Source organism: Rhodamnia argentea, chromosome 8 (assembly GCF_020921035.1).
Source record: "Rhodamnia argentea isolate NSW1041297 chromosome 8, ASM2092103v1, whole genome shotgun sequence".
Taxonomy (NCBI): Eukaryota; Viridiplantae; Streptophyta; class Magnoliopsida; order Myrtales; family Myrtaceae; genus Rhodamnia; species Rhodamnia argentea.
Genome location: NC_063157.1, coordinates 18011128 through 18031157, shown reverse-complemented (window position 1 = coordinate 18031157; position 20030 = coordinate 18011128). Strand labels below are relative to the sequence as shown.

The 20030-nt window shown below is 41.3% G+C and overlaps 1 pseudogene; it reads right to left on the bottom strand.

The window, feature by feature from the left end:
* Positions 1 to 8119: 8119 nt before the first annotated feature.
* Positions 8120 to 12739, bottom strand: LOC115726857 (annotated as a pseudogene).
* Positions 12740 to 20030: the final 7291 nt, after the last annotated feature.

Genomic DNA, 20030 nt, shown 5'->3' with positions numbered 1-20030 from the left:
CTTTAATTAAGAAAGTGGAAGTTATTGCCATATCCTCCGATGGCGAAGAAGATGTTGATCCTCCCGAGATGGTAGAGATATCGTCGGATGAAGATATCGATTTGACTAGTTAGTTTTAGTCGAACTTTGGGGGTATTTCTAGGGTTTATTTCTTCCGAGTTGTTTATGTATTCTCTTTCGACATGTTTTGATCGAACATCTTTAGGTGTCTTTATATCCTTTTTCTTTGAATTTAACCGTATTAGAATTGTGAGCTTTATGAGTCGTCAAGTTCAAAATTGTAATAGTAATTTTCTCCCCCGATTACACTTAAACGATCTTAATCAATTACATGCCATCTTTAGGTGGGATTTGGTCCATAACTACCTCATTTGGTTTCTTTTGGTCGAATGGGAGTAGTTGACCCTCATTTTATTAAAAGATGACATGGAATTGGATTAGTACATTTGCATCACATTTCATGCATATCCATCATAATCCATGGTAATTGACTTTAGAATCATTATTTTGCATATTCTAGATCATGGGGAATGGAGATATCAAGATCATCCCGGTGCCTCGTAAAGAGCTTTCTCAATGATGTGATCGTCTCAACCCGGTCAACAAAGCATATGTTGAAGGACGTTTGGGCCGACTAGTGGATCCGATCGTAGTAGAATATCAACCGGCCCTTATTCAAGCTTTAGCCAAGACATGGGATGTGCACACGATGACTTTCAACTTCTAAGGCTTCGAGATGACCCCTATACTCGAAGAGTATTCTGCTATCATCGGGGCCAATTTCGATAACCAATAGCTCAACCTCCTTTAGACATGGACCCTACCCTTTCTCTATCGAGTTTTCTTCGCCTCAAGACCTCCGAGATAGAAAAGGTCTACAAATCCAACTCGGGCAGATTCACTTTCTCATTCCTCTTCGACAATTACTCTTCTCTACCCATCGACACCGGTCAGAAATCGGGAAATGTGTTCATTCTAGCTTTCTTTGCATTCGTCCTATTTCCTACTTCTAGGACTACCTTCGATCTCTCCATAGTTCACATAGCTCGATAAGCATGTTACCGATAGAACTACTCTTACATGATCCTAGCTGAAACCTTCCTTTCTCTAAACCGTTTTAAAACCTCCAAGAAAGCTACCTTCCAAGCATCCAACGGACTACTTCATATGTGGTTCGTTTCTCACATAAAGATTTTCCAACTCCGAGTGGGATGCTATGAAATCAATGAGTATGTACATTCTCTTAAATCCTTCCTCAAGTGCCAATCTCTTGTACCTAAGCATTCTTTCATGAAATGGGTCAAGCTGTTGAGAGGTTTGGAGCCCGAGCATATCCGATGGCGTCTGACTTGGCCTAAGATCCTAGAGGCTTGTATTACAGGCGTTGATGATAGCCTTATTCCTTTACTGGGGTATACCGGTGCGGTGGCCTACTATCCTATTCGCGTAGTAAGGCGGTTCGGCATTTTGCAACAAGTGGCACCAGATGTTTGTCTCGGGATCTTCTCATTTGATATGGCACATGGAAAGCTCACTAAAGAAGCGAAAAAGCTTTATCGGGCCCGAATCAAGCTTATCCTTTATGCCTTGAAGAATTCCCCGTTGCAACAAGTCGAATGGCCCGACTATTTGGATGATGAGATGAACATCCATAGAGCTTCCAAAGAGTATATTCAGAAGTTTAAGGGGTACCGCATATCATTGGTTGAGCCGTACGTATCCGAGTGCGTATCTCCCCGCATTGAAGAAGTGGAATCCTATATACCCGAGTACATAGTGCCGTAAGTCCCGAGAGTGGAGCCATATATCCTTGAAGATTTGGAGCTTTGGATGTATGAAGAAGGAGAAGATCCTTATTTGTGGGATTCGGATGGATCGGACGAACAAGAAGAATGCAAGCATCCTCGGCTCGGATAGATCCATTGCCCCATTTAGTTTTGCATATTGTTATCTTTTTGAATACTTTTGAACAGTTTGAGTTGTAATAAATATATCTTATTTCTTTTATACGCGTTGCATGCATACGCATTATCATATAGGGAATACAATTACCACGGATTGATCCTTTTAAGTTCTGAATTTCTACAATGCTAATTAATGTCATGAAAAATAGGTGACTCATAATCACGAGGACTTATAGCAAAGCGCGCCTAATAAGAATGGAGCAAGAAGAACTCGCGCCTCGCGTAGGTAATCTGGAGAATCGGATGAACATGATAGCCACAATGGTGGCAGAGATGAAGGTAATGCCGATTGCCGGTCAAGGGAAATACCCTATCGATTCGAACTCTGAAGCTTCTCCGAGCGCATCGAGATGGTACAGTGCTAACCCGGCCCCTACTATAAACCCCTCTCCTAACTTGGAGTGGCCACCTAAAGACCCTCCAGTTATAATTGATCTAGAGAAGAAAGAAAAACAAGCCCTCAAGATGGAAGAAGAGATTAAGAGATTCGCCAAGATTGAAGAATGCCCGGCTAGTCAAGGATACGAGCTTTCGCGCTTTAATAAAGTAAAACCGTTCGAGAAAATCGAGGTTCATTATGATTACAAGGAACCCGACTTCGTGAGGAAGTATAACGGGACCGGATGCCCCAAGGCGCATCCGAAGTACTACCTACGCCGCATGTCCCAATTTTCGGACAATATCCCGCTGTTGGTCAATACTTTTCAAGAAAGTCTATCCGGGGCAGCCTTAGCATGGTTCATCGAACCGGAACCCGAAAGGTTTGCTAATTGGGACAAGTTAGGCGATGAGTTCCTCGGGTAGTACAAGTTTAATACTCTGACAACCCTTACTAGAGAGGACCTTTTAAGGACCGCTAAAGGGAAGAATGAGGCCGTTCGAGCCTATGCTCAAAGGTGGAGAACCCTAGTCGTGCAAGTGAAACCACCCGTCCCCGAAGAAGAGTTGGTGGATATCTTCCTCAAAGCATTACCTTTTGATTACTTCAGAAAGTAGAACACATCTGGGTGTCAAACGTTCGCACACTTAATTAAGGTGGTGGAACGTTATGAATGGACGTTGCGGGAAAAGAAGATACCTGACCCGTCCTTTAAGCGCCAATACCCTATAAGAAGAGATAGGGAGCAAACCGGTGATGTGGCGTTTGTCCCTAACCCGCCTAAACCGAAAAAGTTCTCACCTCCTACCCTTACCCAAGGATCTTCTTCTTGGACCATCCCTAAACCACCGGAGCCAAGGAAGAAAAATCCACCTGTTTTTACCCTACTACCTCGAGTTTTGTCTAAACCGCTACCTATGCTACTTGAGAATCGATTGGTTGCGAAGGAACCTCCTAGAGCAAATCCTCCTAGGTTTGCTAGGTTTGATGAGACTCAGACATACGTTTATCACATGGGGGAAAGGGGCCACAATGTTGACAATTGTCTCCCTCTTAAGTATAAAGTGCAAGCCTTGATTGATGGTAAGGTCCTGGAGTTTGATAGGACAGAACCTAATGTGCAGCAAAACCCTTTATTGGAACATCGCGAGGTGAACGCAATATTTGAAGATAATCATGAAGAGACTCTGGAGTTCATAATGGATGTGAGTAGAATGCAAGACATCATAACGTTGGTTTCGCAATACCTTGATGGAGCAACGATTTCCAAGGAACAAAAGAAGACATGTCCGGAACGGCCGATCAATCTAGGCGTCATTGGAAGAATGGAGGATGTTACTTTTAAGGGAACCTATGTAACCATTGATATGGTGGCAGAGGAGTTCGTAATGAGAGCTACGAGAGGAAAGACTTGGAGAATTCCTTCAGGACACTTGATGAATGTCCAAGATGGCAAAGAAACTAAAGAGCTAGATGATTACAAAATTCGCCTTGAAAAAGCTCGCCGAGGAGATAAAAGGTTCATGCAGAAAGCTTTTGAAAGAGGCGAAATAGTTGACAATCTCGGAGAAGATAGCGGCGGCTACAACTTTAAAGTCCTGTATTCGGCACCGCCAAGCTTTTTCATTGATTTAGGAGATATAGTTCCCGATGGTTGGGGCGGCATGGATGACCTCGATAGCGAAGAGTTCGTGGGAACGGTTGAAGAAGTCAAGAATCGAGTGGCCCCCTAGAATGAATGGGAGAATCGGGAAGTCAATATGCAACTTTCTAATTTGGGACTCACATACGTCATCCGACGAGTATGGTGGCGAAGTTATCTCGGTTAGCGGTCAAGAATAATACCACGATAATGGAGGAAAGTATACAAATCCTGGAGATACGACGGACTATTGAGACTCGGAATCGATAGATCGCGTTCTTGCAAGAGCAAGGCGATGATATTTCAAAGAAGGTGGACGAACCGAGAGAATTGATCGTGCCAATCACCCAAATTAGAAATATTCCGCCCCAATGCGTGAATCCGAGGGTGACTTTCTGCTTCAAATATGATGGTGCTTGGTGTTCTCCGGCACATATCTTATATTACCTCCGCGAAAGGTTGGTCATCATGAAGATGATGAAGTGTTGATCTGGAGCTTTAAGCATAGTTTGACTGGTCCCGCATTGGCTTGGTTCCAATCAATCGATCTAGATTGGATCCTAAGCTGGGAGGAACTATCAGAGCACTTCGTGCGACACTTCGAAACTGGGATCGGAGGATACTTTACCAAAGCCAACTTGTTGAATATCAGAAAAGGAGAAGATGAGAGTTTTAAAGTCTTCGCCGGAAGGTAGAAAAAGCACGCTATGATGGTGCAACCACCACTATCGGAAAGGGAAATGTTGGAATTTATGCTCAAGTCATTGCCGGAGGAGTAATTTGATCGTATGTATGCATATACATATTCCTCCTTCCAACACATGGTGGATGTTGGTATGAGAATTGAGGGCATAATCATGAGAGTCGGGAGGGAAAAACAAAGACATTTTGTCGAAGGAAACGTCGCTAATGCAATGCCCGCGATGCCTTATCATGAACATAATCCCGAGAGCATTCATAAGGATGAAATGATTGGGATGGTGGACGTCCCAATCCATTTTGTGATTAATCTGAATAAGGTGGATAACCTGGGAAGCTTCCGGTTCGAAATGCCGTCAACATTAGATTCACCTTGGGAGGAAGTGACGGAAGTCTCGAAGGGTCAAGATGACGGAATTAAGACGGTAAAGATTAAACTTCCACCCGTAGAAGAATACAACTTGAAGGCGGTATACTGGGATTACGGGACCGGTGAAATTGATGCCGTGATTAGATCCGGAAGATGTTATACCCCAAGAGAGATGGAACCCGAGAAGAAGGCGCCAACATCGAAAGAAGTTGAAAAACTTCAATATGTTGTGAGAACCAGTAAATATGAAGTCATTGACCAACTCCGGAAAATGCTCGCACAAATTTCCTTGCTTGACCTTTTCAAAAATTCAGAGAAGCATAATGACGCCCTTTTGAAGGTACTAAACGAAGTGCACGTTCTCGAGACTATCAATGAAGTCTAGTTGGGAGACTTCGTGGGAGCCATTCTTTTGAAGGATTAGATTTTTTTCTCGGATGAAGATTTCTCGAGAGAAGGGCGTGTTCACAACAAGGCTCTCTATATTGCCGTAAGGTACCAAGGAAAAGAGGTACCTCATGTCTTGATTGATAGTGACTCTGCTTTTAATTTGTGTCCTCTAAGCACTCTGAAGAGCTTGGGGATAAATGAAAACTTCGTTAAGACGTCCAAAGTGACTATTCGTTCGTTTGACGGAGTTTCTAAGAATGTGGTGGGCGAGATTGAATTAGATGTCTCCATTGGGCCGAGAACTTTCTCCATACCATTTCAAGTATTGGATATCTCTAGTGCTTTCACTTTGCTTTTGGGAAGACCGTGGATCCATATATCTAGAGCGGTACCTTCTTCTCTACATCAGAAGGTTAAGTTTGTGGTCCAAGGCCGTCTGATCACTATTCATAGAGAAACAGGGCATCGCGCTTCTCCGAAAGGAATGGTTCCCTACATTGAGCCCTTAAAGGAGGATGAACTTAGTTATCACACCTTTGATGTCGTATCCATCATGCATATACCATCCGATGCAAAGATAGCTACTCCAGAGTTGTCAAAGCCTGCAACTATGGCTGGAAAGATACTCCTCACAAATGGTTTCATTCCTGGTACCGGGCTAGGGAAGTATGGCCAAGGAATTCGTAATCCCTTAAATCTTAACTCAAATTATCATAAGGTTGGTTTGGGATATAAGGGAATGGTAAGACATGACACGGGTCGAGGCCGAGGTCGTAACAAATGTTACGGAGATCAAGGATGTCGTGGACACCGAGATAGTTGCTTCATTGGCACCAATGCCCGGAAAGCTAAGGGGAAAATGTTTGAAAATCCCTTATCTGAAGTATTCTCCAAAAGAGGTAAATGGCTTGAGGATGAAGATATTTCGATGCTTGCGGAACCGGATTTATTCAACCAATTTCTGGACAATCGGATGAATGTGATCATTGAATGGCTTGATGACGACTTTCCCACCCCCGAGTAAAAGGCTCTTTTTGAACTTTATCTTTCACTGCATTTCGATTACTGCATTTGTTTCCTACAACTAAAGCTTTTTGCTATTTCTTCTTTTAAGCACCCTTTGGATCTCGTATCGTGATTCAAGTAGTGCGATATTGTATTGCTATTAGTCGCATCTATCAATAAAGATCATTTCCGATTTTATTAAGGATATATGGAGCAACAGATTGGTCCGATGATGACAATTGCCTTGACCATGAAACTTGAGGCCTAATCCGCCATATGATCCTTGGTTTTCAAAATGACGTTGAGAACCTGGGATATCCGGAAGGTCAAGGACTAGTTCTTTTTTCTTTTTCTTCAAAAAGCGAATTCGAAAATGTTTTTGTCAAAATAGGTCATGCATTCTCTAATTTCATCATTTTAGTGTAATGACCTTTCATGATACATTTCAGGCATATCATCCCTCCCATGCATAACAGGTTAATATGTGACTCGGATCAGCTCGATGACTACTCATATGAGATTGATGAAGAAGAAGCAGATGTGAGTGATATCAAGAAAGAATGTGATTGTTTTGAAGAGTTCAAGCCTCCTATTTCCGAAGAACCTATTATTGTCAATCTGGGAGACTTAGTCCGTGTTAAAGAGGCGAAAATAGGGGGGTATTTATCTACAACCGACGTTTTGAGAATGACAACATTACTTAAAGAATATCAGGATATCTTCGCTTGGTTATATGTTGACATGCCTGGGTTGGACCGAGATATAGTAGAACATGCTTTGCCCACAAATCCTGCATTCAAACCAGTTAACCAGCCATGCAGAAGAATGAACCCCGAGTTGTTTGATAAGATCAAAGAAGAAGTGATGAAGCTTCTTAAAGTGAGGTTCATTGAAGCCGTCCCATATGCTGATTGAGTCGCCAACATTGTACCGGTTAAGAAGAAGGATGGGAGAATTCGAATATGCGTGGACTATCTAGATTTAAACAAAGCTAGTCTAAAAGATGACTTCCCCTTACCGCATATTGACGTGCTTGTCGATAGCACCGCGGGCTTTGAATTGTTTTCCTTCATGGATGGCTTCTTGGGATATAATCAAATCATGCTAAAAGAAGAAGACAAGATCAAGACTTTGTTCGTCACCCAATGGGGGATTTTCTGCTATAAAGTCATGCCCTTTGGATTAACAAACGCAGGGGCTACCTATCAAAGGGTTATGGTGACCCTCTTTCATGAATTTAAGAATGATGTTGGTAATAAAGGTAACCAATAAACTTTTCTTGTAAGTTACCAACTTTCATTTGTCTTACTTAGAGCTGTCATATGGGTAGATCGAGTCGAAAATGGTTTGACTCATATTGACCGATTTTCATATAATGTAAATTTAATGACACATACCCGATTCCGTACGCGACCCATGTTACTAAAACACCTCTATAATTAATCCTACCTATGAAAACCCGCACCCATTTCATTTAAAGCAAATTCAAAATATGGATTTTCATGGGTACCTGCAGCAATCTCTTTGATGGATCCTCTTTTAGAGCATACAGCTATGATTTCATGAAGCAAAATACATCAAGAACATAGTTCGCAAGCATAATTCTCACCCTCTCAAACCATTTAACAGTCATATATTTTTTTGAAGTTTACTATTCTAAACCCATTTATTCAAGATGACAATATAGTAATCTTGCTGGAGAACGCGACAATGGGGTTTCTTACTTGATGTTCCCCATCATCCCATGTTAGAGAAGCAGAAAGGGTGTCTCTGTCCAACTTCCCTGCAACCATTACCGTGAAAGCCAGTTTTTGTCCAACACTTGAGAAAGACAAGATTCTGGGCGTAACTGTGACCTTGATCCCGGTTGGAGCTTCAACAACGGCGGTGTACGTCGATTTATGTAGCCCGACATTGGTCACGATCCTCTTAAAGGTGCGGCTAAAGGCCTCTGACGCAGTGCAAAGTGCGAACGATGGATAGTTCAGGTCCCGAGCTGCTGTTCCATTGTTCGATCCCGAGCAAGCGCTGTTGTCGCCTGTGACCCGTCGCAATTTTTCTGTGCTGTAATTCTGTCCGCATAAGAAGTTGACATAATCAGTTTCATCAGCATCGTACAACAAACCAGGATTTAGCGCTTGCTTGGGATTAAGGTGGCCTGCCCCGTATGCGAACTCGGCTTCTCTGTTGGTCTTTGCACTCATTTTAAGAGCTGGAATTTATCGGGAAAAGAAAGCGAATCAGACCCGGTATATGTCCATATTGCGGAATATGAAAAATTGTAGCTTCCTGGAGTTCATGGTGTTTTTTTCCACAACACCATTAGAAAATTTACCTACTAGACCTGCATTCTAACAAATGTCTACTATTGATCCTAATTTTTACTGACGATAAAATGATAGTATCGTCCTCAAACCACATTAGTCGATGTGCTCGTGTCAGATCATTCATCGAGTGCTCGATACATTAGATGATGCTACTTCTCAAATGGCACCACATTGGACCAGAGAGATAAATAGCTTTTCATGCATCTTTTTTCTGGCACATTTTCCTCGGTTCTACTTCAAATTTGTCAATCTGGCCATAAGAAAATCAAATTCATTCAACAGGATAATGAACATTACCAGTGGTCATAAGAGCAGACCTAATAGCAGACGGCGACCACGAGGGGTGGAATGACTTGATGTAAGCCGCCATTGCAGTTGCATGTGGACATGCCATCGATGTCCCTGATATAATGTTGTAAGGTACAAATCTGTCATCTCCCGGAACCTGCGAAACCGTGTTGTACAAAGACCATGCAGCCAAAATATGAACACCCTGGGCCGCCAAATCCGGCTGTAATAAACAAGATATCACATATTACTGTTAAAGGTATACCGCAGAAGGTTCAATGTTGGTTCATACGGATCTCCATGCACAATCTTGTACACTAGCATAACATGTAAAATTACCTTAAGAATATCAGGTGTAACTGGGTTCGGACCCCTCGATGAAAAGGACACCACGTAGGGCGCAAGCTTGTCGGGTTCCTGATAGCTCTTGAATATGGTTGCCGTTGGATCGCTAAGAGAGTATTCGAACAATTCATTGCTCATGCCATTGCCATAGTCAGATTAACCGAAGCTACGAAAGGCGAAAAAGAGAAAGAAAGAAGACCTGGTGCTGTTCATGCACAAGTAGATTTCGTTGCCGGCCTCCGGGTCTAGGTAAGATGCGGGTATGGGGAAAGAGTAGGCACTGTCTTTGGGTCCATCGTCTCGCATCAAAGCACCGAAAGCACCAGCATAGAATGGTCAAGCACGTTCAAAAGCATCACAGAACACAATTTTGCCCTTCACCAACTCGGGGTCCAATGTTCCCGGAGAGCATTTTCTTCAGATAAAAGCTAAATCTTCAGTTTGTCTAGCGTAATTAAAAAAAAATTAGGGACTCGATAAAAAAATGCACTGAAATTACCTGGATATGGACGCATTGTATCCAGCAGAGTCATTGAGAGCATGGCCACCATTGATACGGATGTCATTAGTGGTGCGTTCCTGGATCGATTGGATCAACATAAATTTAATCGGAAGGCGAAACGGTGCTGCGGCTAGAACCGGCGGATCGGGTTGACGACGTCGAATTGAGCTTAAATTCGGCAAGCTGAAGCGAAACGGCGTCCTGATCAATACTCACTGCCTTTGGCCATGACTAACGATGAATTTTGGCGGTTCGAGAATGTTTAGATGGGTTTTCCTATTTTTTTTAGTATGTTTCGGGCTTATTTTTATTTCAGTGGCACTTTTGTAATTTTCCGTTTTTTGATATTTTGATTCCTAATTGGACTAGGGTTAGGATAACACCCTATAAAAGGTGTTTATCACGTTTTTTTGAATCATCATCAATAATATTCACATAATTTTCGAGATTTCTCTCCTTTAGCAAGGATTTTCTTGCGTTATTCGCTGAACGCCGCGTCAACCATAGATCAATGGATACATCTTACCTTCGAGATCAAAGGTGTTTATGGAAATTCCCTGCCAAGTCGATTTACCGCACCACATGTTTAGGGGATTTATCTTGTACAATCCTAGTTTACGGACGATATCTTAGGGAGGTTAAGGCCGTGGCTCAACTTCCGTAGCTACTTGTTAGGAAATGGGTCCCTGAATTCGAAGATTCCTCAATGATCAGGAGGATTTCCTTTCCCCGACACAACGGTCTACCCTCAGGTGAACATAACCAATCACGATGAAAAAATTGCATGGGAACTTGTGATTTTCAAAGGGGACCATTGGGAGTGCCACAAGTTATTGGCTTGAATTAGATGATTTAGTCTACGGAATACTTGTTCTCTACGTGCAAGATGGAACCCGGAAGGTACCTGCTGTGTTTAGAGAGGGCTTTTATTATCTCGAAAGTCTTGCCATTACCCAGTAGCACTTTGGTGAAGAACTTCCTGTCGGTGGTACTAGCGGCGACTGAGAGAGACCATGGCGACTAGTTGTAGATGGAGTTAAACTTTGACCCGCTATTGCATGCAGAAGTTGATATGAGTATTCCATTCCGCATGGCATGAAATGCTCCTATTGCAATCGGATCCCTCAAATAGCCTCTAGTGCTGGACCTGATCGAGATGGAAATGATGTCGACTCTGTCGGCGATTGCGTCGTCGAACATGGCGAGAATGTCGGCGTGTTGCAGCCATCAGCCCAACACACTTTGTACACTGCGATGTGGGCCGATGGAACTCCGCCGCGAGCCGTGCCTTGAGCCAGGCCGTAGAGATTGGCCATGCTTACTTCATCTCTGGCTGCCGTCAACGCCGTGTGCGACCCATGGCCAAAGGAGTCTCGCGGGGATTGGACATCGCTCAGATGAAAACTGCCATCTGCTTTGTAGTATTTCGCCCCGATAACCTTGCCATAAAAACAATCGGACATATGAGTGTATTCATTATCACATTGTCGTGCTGCCTCATAATTCTTCTTGATTCTAGGGTCTCATCTCTCTAGCTTCATAACATATATAGTTTTAATATGGCCAATACAAGTTATAGATAATACCAATCATACGTTCCTTGATTTTTCCCATTCAGTGCTCTTGCTTTTCTAATTTTTGGAGATTGTACAGAAACGAAGTAGAAAGATTAAATCCATAGAGAAAACGGTTCTAATTGACCACAAAACTATGCATGCAAAGTAAAAAGCGATCATCTCGTTACAAGACAAAATTATCAATACATGGATATAACGAGTCAAGTCGATCAAAATTTGTATTCAAACAAAAGTTTGTTCAATTTTTTCACCTCTTTTTTTCAGGCAATGTCGACGTGAGAACAATCTCTCAATATGCTCGCAGACATAAATGTCATTGTCGTAGCATATTAAAAGCATATGCTACATATATATGTTCATGTATTTTCTTAAGAAGAATGCTATAGAATGACGTACTTGTTGCAAGTGAAATCGGATGAACTTTGACAAATGCCGGTCCATTTGCTAGGGGGCGGGCGCAGCCCTCGATCACTGAAACTCTCCGATTCCGGCCATACGCCACTGTCGAGCACTCCGACGATGATATCGCCTTCGGTTTCCGATCTATTCACCTGTCGTGATAAGCCCATGAAGTCCCATGATCCTGTCGTGTGGAGCTGCTGCTTCTGACTGGGGAACACGGACACCACGCCCTCCAATCCTAGGTTGTCCCAGAATTGAGTTTTTGTTTGTTACAAGCAATAAATATAGGAAAAATATGACAAGAAAACTCAAAATATGTCCAAAGGACATATTTACCCTGAATTCTTGTTCTGACATAAAAATCTCAAACTATGCAACACATTTACCCTAATTTTTTTCTCATGACATAAAAAAATCCAAACTTGTACCTACGTGACACCTTTACCCTCAGTCAAGATTCCGTTAGATAATTTTTCAGACAAAAGAACGCCGTTTTTATTTCACTAAAGCTGTGTGAGCGTCATGTCAACATTGTTTGCATTCCGTCGTCCATGTAGGCAGATTTTTAACAGTTCTCATTGACAGAACATGACGGAGGGTAAATATGTCACATAGGTACAAGTTTGAGATTTTTGGTACCAACGGAAAAAATTTAGGGGGTAAATATGTTACAATAGACATAGTCTAAGGTTTTTGATAAATTTTGCCCAATAATATATATAGAGTAAATTATGATGTGAATTACCAGCGATCTTCTTCGCTTCCTCTTCGGTTAACATCGCAGCAAATCCATCGAAGCTCCTTTCATAGCTATACAGCAACAGCTTTGAGGGATCATCGCTGTACATATTCCCAAACTTCTTATGAAATAGTTCGCTCTAATCTAGATTAAGTCAAACGAATACTAAGGCCATGGTTAGCGACCATGATGAAAGTCTGGATAAGGTAAATTTTGTTCTATCCGACATTTGATTGTCGTCCAAGATACGATAAGGCCGGATAAAACATGGATACAATTTGGATTAAAAAATTTCACGTGGAGGACGGGATAAATGTGGATATGATTTTTTTTCTCGAATGGTACCGAGCTATATAAGGAAAGGTAGCAAAAACGGGTCTTCCAAAAAAATTTTGGTCGTTGATAAGCTGTATTAATACACCTAAAATACGAATCGGTTCATTAACAATTCAAATGTGAAAAAAATGGCGGGATAACATTTCTCTTCTACGTGCCTATGGAGTTCCTTGATTATAGATTGGTACAAATTATTAGCATTTGCGAATGATCTAGGCCCGAAAATTTGTTGATTGCCTGACCTGCCAGTGATTTTCTGGATACTGTTGATGTGGTGAGGCGACGATGCGAAGACATCATTTTTGAGGGCGCCCTTGTACACAATGAAGGCCTGGTAGCATATTAGGTAGACGTTTGAAATATGTAAGATACATGTGTAAATGACTTAAGAAGTTGCTCTTAGCCAGATGAATACAGTTGCTCAGGTGTAACATTGATAGATTCATATCAAGAAAATTATCAAAAAAGTTCATAAATCTGTTAAATGGCGGTCAATTTAATTGTAAACTTTTCAATATAACCGATTTAGTCCTAAATCTATTGGCCATTTGCCAATATAGTCATTTCGGATAATTTTGATTGGAAATTGCTTAGCTGGCCGTCCTACATGGCAAGGCCAGCGTTGACCTGGACAATTTTTGCATTTTCTTAATATATGTGAGTATTTTTATAATTTTCATAATTTTTTTTCTTTTCTCTTACTTTTCTTTCCTTTTTTTTTCAATGTGGGCCGAAGAGTGCGTCTTGGCCCTTGCCTGTGACCCGTAACCTCAGTTGGCCACCGCTAAGGCCTTGGACCAAAGGATGGAAATAAGAAAAGAAAAACTGAAAAAAGGCAAGAAAATAAAATAGAAAAATTAAAAAAGAAAAATTCAGAAAAATGTAAATATTGTTCACATCAGCATTGATCGTGCCATGTGGACGGCTGGTGTTCATATCAGAGATTTCCATACAAAATTGATCGAAATGACTACATTGGCAAATTATTCAAAGATTTAGAACTAAATTGGCAAAGTTAAAAAGTTTTCATTGAATTAACATCCGTACAATATATTTAGGACTTTTCCGATAATTATCTGATTCATACCTCATGATACACAAAGAAGTGGAAGTCTATGTCAATGATATGATCGCCAAATCCAAACTTGGAGAAGATCATGTTCAAGTACTAAGAAAGTTGTTTGATCGGTTGAGAAAATACAAGCTCAAGCTAAACCTTGCAAAATGCGTATTTGGCGCTAGATCCGGAAAGCTGCTTGGATTTATCGTAAGCGATCGCGATATCGAAATCGACCCTTCCAAGATCAAAGCCATATGGGAAATAGGGACTCCCTCTACTGTTAAAGAAGTAAGGGGTCTACTTGAAAGGCTGAATTACATATCTAGATTCATATCGCAATTGTCGGAAACAGCGAAACCCTTCTTCAAACTCCTAAAAAAGGGCGCGAAAGTGAAATGGGATTCCGAATGTCAGCAAGCATTTGAGAAGATCAAACGGTATTTGGTGCAACCACTAGTACTGGTACCCCCTATCCCTAATGTTCCTTTGACTTTATACTGACAGGTTCATGATGAGTCCTTGGGAGCTTTACTTACCCAAACTAACCCCAAGGATCGAAAGGAACATGCTATCTATTATTTGAGTAAGAAGTTCACGGCTTCTGAAACCAAATACTCATCGGTGGAAAGGACTTACGTAGCATTGGTTTGGGTCCTCTATAGACTAAGGCAGTATACCTTGCATTATCATGTCCAATTGGTCACCGAAAACGACCCTATCAAATACCTTCTAGAAAAATCAGCTCTGTTGGGAAAGATGGCCAAATGGCAAGTGTTCCTTTTGGAGTTCGACATCAGAACTTCTCCCCAAAAATCTGTCAAGGGAAGAGCGATCGTTGACATGTTGGCCGAAAATCCTCCTAAGGACATTCCGGAGCGAAATGATGGAGGCCAAATCTTGAACATATCCGAAGATAAATGGACAATATACTTTGATGGCGCTGTAAATCTCGCTGGATCGGGTACCAGGGCGGTCTTAATATCCCCCGAAGATCAACATTATCCCGTCTCGGCCAAGTTGGTATTCCCGTGCACCAATAACATCTCTGAATATGAGGCTTGCATCCTTGGGTTACAACCGGCCATTTCATTAAAAGTAAAGAAACTGCTGGTATACGGAGATTCCATGCTCATCATCCTATAAACCCAAGGAGCGTGGAAACCAAAGGATCCTAAGTTTATCCCTTACCACAAATTTCTCGAAGGACTGATCCAACATTTTGATGAGATCATATTCGAGTATCCGCCAAGAACTCGGAATCACTTTGCTGATGCTTTGGCCACATTATCGGCCATGTTGCAAGTACAAGATGGCCTTGAGATAGAACCATTGAGGATTGACATCCTTAATCAACTAGCATCCTGCATGGTCGTCGACGGAGAATCTGATGAAGAACTATGGTATCATGATATCAAAAATTACCCGTTGAAGGGCGAGTTCCCACAAGACAGCCAACTAGAAGATAAGAAGTACATCGGTAATATGTCTTCTAAGTTTTTCCTTAGTGGACAGATCCTATACAAGAGATCTTTTGACTTGGTCTTACTACGGTGCGTAAACGCCAAAGAAGCAAATCTCATTATGAAAGAGATCCATGAAGGAGAATGGGGACCGCACATGAACGGTCATCTCCTCGCTAAGAAGATTATGAGACTCGGATATTATTGGATGACTACTGAGTCGGATTACAATCAACATGTCGAACTTGTCATCGAGTGCTAGGTATATGGCAACAAGATAAATGCGCCGCCAAATGAACTTCATCAAATGTCAGAACCTTAGCCGTTCTCTATGTGGAGGATTGACATGATTGGTCCCATCAACCCAAAGGCCTCCAATGGACATCGTTTTATTCTGGTGGCCATTTATTACTTCACCAAGTGGATTGAAGCAAGCTTATATGCTAACGTCACCGCAAACAATGTGGCTAAATTCATCAAGCGAGATATCATTTCAAGATATGGAGTTCCACGAGCGATCATTATAGACAATGGCTCCAACCTGAACAACAAAGTTGTGGACCACCTTTTGGATCCGTTTAAAGTACGACACCTAAAAAATAAAAAAAAAAGTACGACACCTTAATTCTTCACCTTACCGCCCACAAATGAATGGAGCCGTGGAAGCGGCAAATAAGAACGTCAAGAAAATATTAGCCAAGACCGCTGAGAAATTTCGAGATTGGCACGAAAGATTGCCATATCCTCTAATAGCCTATCGAACTTCGATTCGTACTTCAATTAGGGCAACTCCCTATTATTTAGTATATGGTATGGAGGCAATCCTACCAATAGAAGTTGAAATTCCCTCTTTAAGGATCCTTTCCCAGATTAAACTCTTAGAAGATGAATGGAATCAACAGAGGCACGAGTAGTTAAATCCGATTGATGAAAAGCGACTAAAGGCCATTTGCCATGGCCAAAGCTATCAGAAGAAAGTAGCTAGAGTTTTCAATAAAAAGGTCAAACCCAGGAATTTTGAACCACGGATGCTAGTTGTGAGAAAGGTACTCCCAAATGCCCAATACCCGGGAGGCAAGTTTATGCCAAACTATGAGGGTCCCTACGTAATCCAGAAAGTTTTGTCTGGAGGAGCTCTTATCCTTGTAAACATGGATGGAGAAGAATTGGCAAGTCCGAGTTAATGCGATGCCGTGAAGAAGTACTATCCCCGAAATAAAATCAAGCTTTGAATTGATTGATGAGCAAATCCGAGTCACATAAAACTTTGTATTTGCATGTCACCTGCATACCCGCATCCGCATATGTTTGTATTTTACAGGAGGACTTTGGGTTGCGAAGAATCCCGAGAAGCAATTGATCAAGCAAGGAATCAACTTTGATTTGAAATTTTGAATATCTGAATCTGATTGGTTTCTTTTATTTATCTAGGAAACAGGAGCCGGCGTTTGAAGGAGACATGTTTGAGTTTCTCTTCTTTTATGAAGGATACTCACCTTCATTAAAAGATGTTATCATACTCGACATTGAAGAAAATTTTAGGATCTGCAAATTCGCGACACCTTTTAAAGAAACATCCCTTTTAAATTTCACAAATACCTTTTGAATATATCTTTTGTGATGAGAACTTCCACCGAGGGTGGATTTTAATGAAAATGCCTTGAGGTCCTACAAAAAGAGTATGTTTTAAAAGCCTTTTCAAAAGGATGATCCTTCGGATGAAAAGAGGCAAACCTTATCCTCAAACACGTCCCTGATACACTTGAGAAATGAGTGAAGGTGATAGAGAGAAAAAGCTTAATCTTTGGACATAGGGGTCATTCGCGGTGATTACTTTTGTTGGCTAGAGAATTCACCTAGAGGGGGGTGAATAGGTGATAACGTGTGATTTTAAGATTTTATTGCAGAATTCAAATCACACGGTGTAAAACATAAATCTCGGATGCTCAAGCAATTCAATTGATGCTAGAAATGTAATAGGATAGATGCGTATTGACGATGTACAGTTTAGATATCACCAAATATTTAGAGTGATCAGAGTAAGAGATAAGGAAAACCGCACAAAGAGATTATAGTGGTTCGGCTTTGGTTAAGCCTACGTCCACTTCTTTGGGCGACAACCCGTCGGCTGGATTCCACTATTAATGTGCTTAGAGGTCACAAATCGGTGATCTCCTTGACACACAGGACTTCACACCTAGAGTTCAACACTCTTATGTACACCTCCTCATAATTACAATGGATGGATCAAGAAGTGTGTTTAAAATGAAGCACACTCTATCTAGGAATTATAAACACTTTTCCCTCTTTACGCCGATCTCTTTTCCCTTCGTCTTCGAGATGTCTTTTATACTCTTTCGCCTCCAATCTAGCCGTTGCAAGGCATCCAGAAGAGATCTCTCCAAATCTACCCTTTTGGACGAGATATTTGCAAAAAGAAGATCTCTCGGCCGTTGGGGATCGCTAAAGGAAAGTCTTCCCCGTTTGGATCAAATCGCCCATACAATTATGATCCCGGGTTTCCATAAATGGTTTCTTTCATTTAGAAAGTCTTGAATTGTCTTCTTGGTTCCGCATTCTTGATTGATCTCAATCAATAAAAATCTATCAAGGATGATCCAGCTCGATGGCGTCCGTTGATATGCATAAATTAAGCTCAATTTGTATTCCTCTTGAAATTCTGATTCTTGCTAGTGAAGTACTTCTCTCGGAGCTTGAGGGTCATTCCAACGTCTAAGCTATCCCCACTCAACGTCCGAGCTTGAACCAGCATCTGAGACTCTCAGAAACAATATCCGAGCCAAATCCTTTTGCTAGATTCAATCCTGTGCATCCCCGCACCAAAGGATAATCTGCAAAACAAGTAAATCACAGCATTATCTCAAAATACAAGAGTACTAGGATTGTTTTGTCAACTTCAAAACCGTCTAGGGATTTTTTTTCTCAACAATTACTTGGATTGAAATGATGAGAGGCATTTTCATTTCAAATTTTCCATACACACTTATATCCCTTGAAAACCATTCAGAACAAAAAATGGAGAAATTTTTTCTGGATAAAACCCCGTCAAGAACCACCCCACACTAGGGCATATTTGGAGGTTCATTGGCTGATTCCTTGGAGAAAAAGATCAAGGTAAAACTTTATTGTGCTAACATGCATCAATCTTTCCGTGATAGCTTCAGGTGATTTTTTCGCGGAAGCTTGGAACACCTCAAAGTGAAGAAAAATACTTCATTTCTATATCCCTAAAGACTTTATCCTTTGACGAGCTAATTTTAACCTTTAATCTTCATTTCTGAACCATTGTTGGTGATCACTTCCCTGTCTTGGGGCAAGACATAGGAACTACTAGCTATAAGTAAAAATTATAAATTCGAGGAAATTTTTTATCCTGGTCTCGAAAAGAGCTAGTCAATGCGAAAGATGACAAGAGGCAAAAAGGGCTAGAAAAAGCAAAGTGCCTGGTAAAAGCAAAGGCCAAATCCCATTTGAAATCGTCTCGTAAAGGGACAAAGTTTGAGAATCGCAATGAAAAGAGGAAAATCCTCAAAGTCGACTGAAGAAAGATATTCATGAATCTTTCTCAAAACAAACAGTTGCTGGTAAAAATATCAAGGTGATCACCCACATTCACCCCTCTTTTGAAAATATGGCATTTCTCAAAAAGCCCGCCTTAAACCAAGATACAACCTATCCCCAAAACTTTTCCGATCTAGAGATGTCTCAGGCTAATGCGAGAAGTCACACGAGAAACTATTGCTTAAATGGGTAAGTACAATGCCGACTTATCATATATTCGGGGTTCTTGACTTGTAGACCCGAAGAAGTTATCCTTGATGAATATTCCTCTCTTAGCCTCAAGATGAATACCCTTTGATGAGCCTTTGACCTGGCCTAAATTACGTTCCCTTTTAAATGCCTTCTCCGATCAATCAAATTGTATGCATCTCGAATGATCCCGAAACCTTAAGGTTAGGTTTTATGAGAGTAGATTCGAATTTTGAGAAAGCCTTCCCAAATGGTGAGAAGCCCTTTTGGATGAAGGAAATCCTTTTGAGAACTTCTAAGGCAACCTTTTTGGAGAATACTCGGATCGTGATATTCAAAATCCTTCCCCAATAGAGACTTGAACATGTGTGCTATTCGACAATGTATTTGGACAAGCTTCTTTCACAAGTACAAATTGAAAACTTTTAATTGGGATTCATAAGTTTTCCCCAAAACACAAAATCGTCTGTTCTTCATCATGATCCATGGGCCTCGACCCACTGGATTGCTCAGAAAGTAGTACTAATGACGTTTAGTTGAATTTCTGCAGGTTTTACGGTGTCCCCGAATCCTCAGAATAACCGCACTTGTGGATATTTAACCAATTTGAATTTCTGCGGGTTTTCCGATATCCCCGGATCCTCGAATAATCCTCATCTTTTTAAATCTGAAAGTCGGGTTTGAGCTTCTATAGGTTCGCTAGTGACCCTAGGTCCTTGGATGGCACCCACCTCCTCTTTTTAAATCTGAAAATCAGGTTTTAGCTTCTGTAGG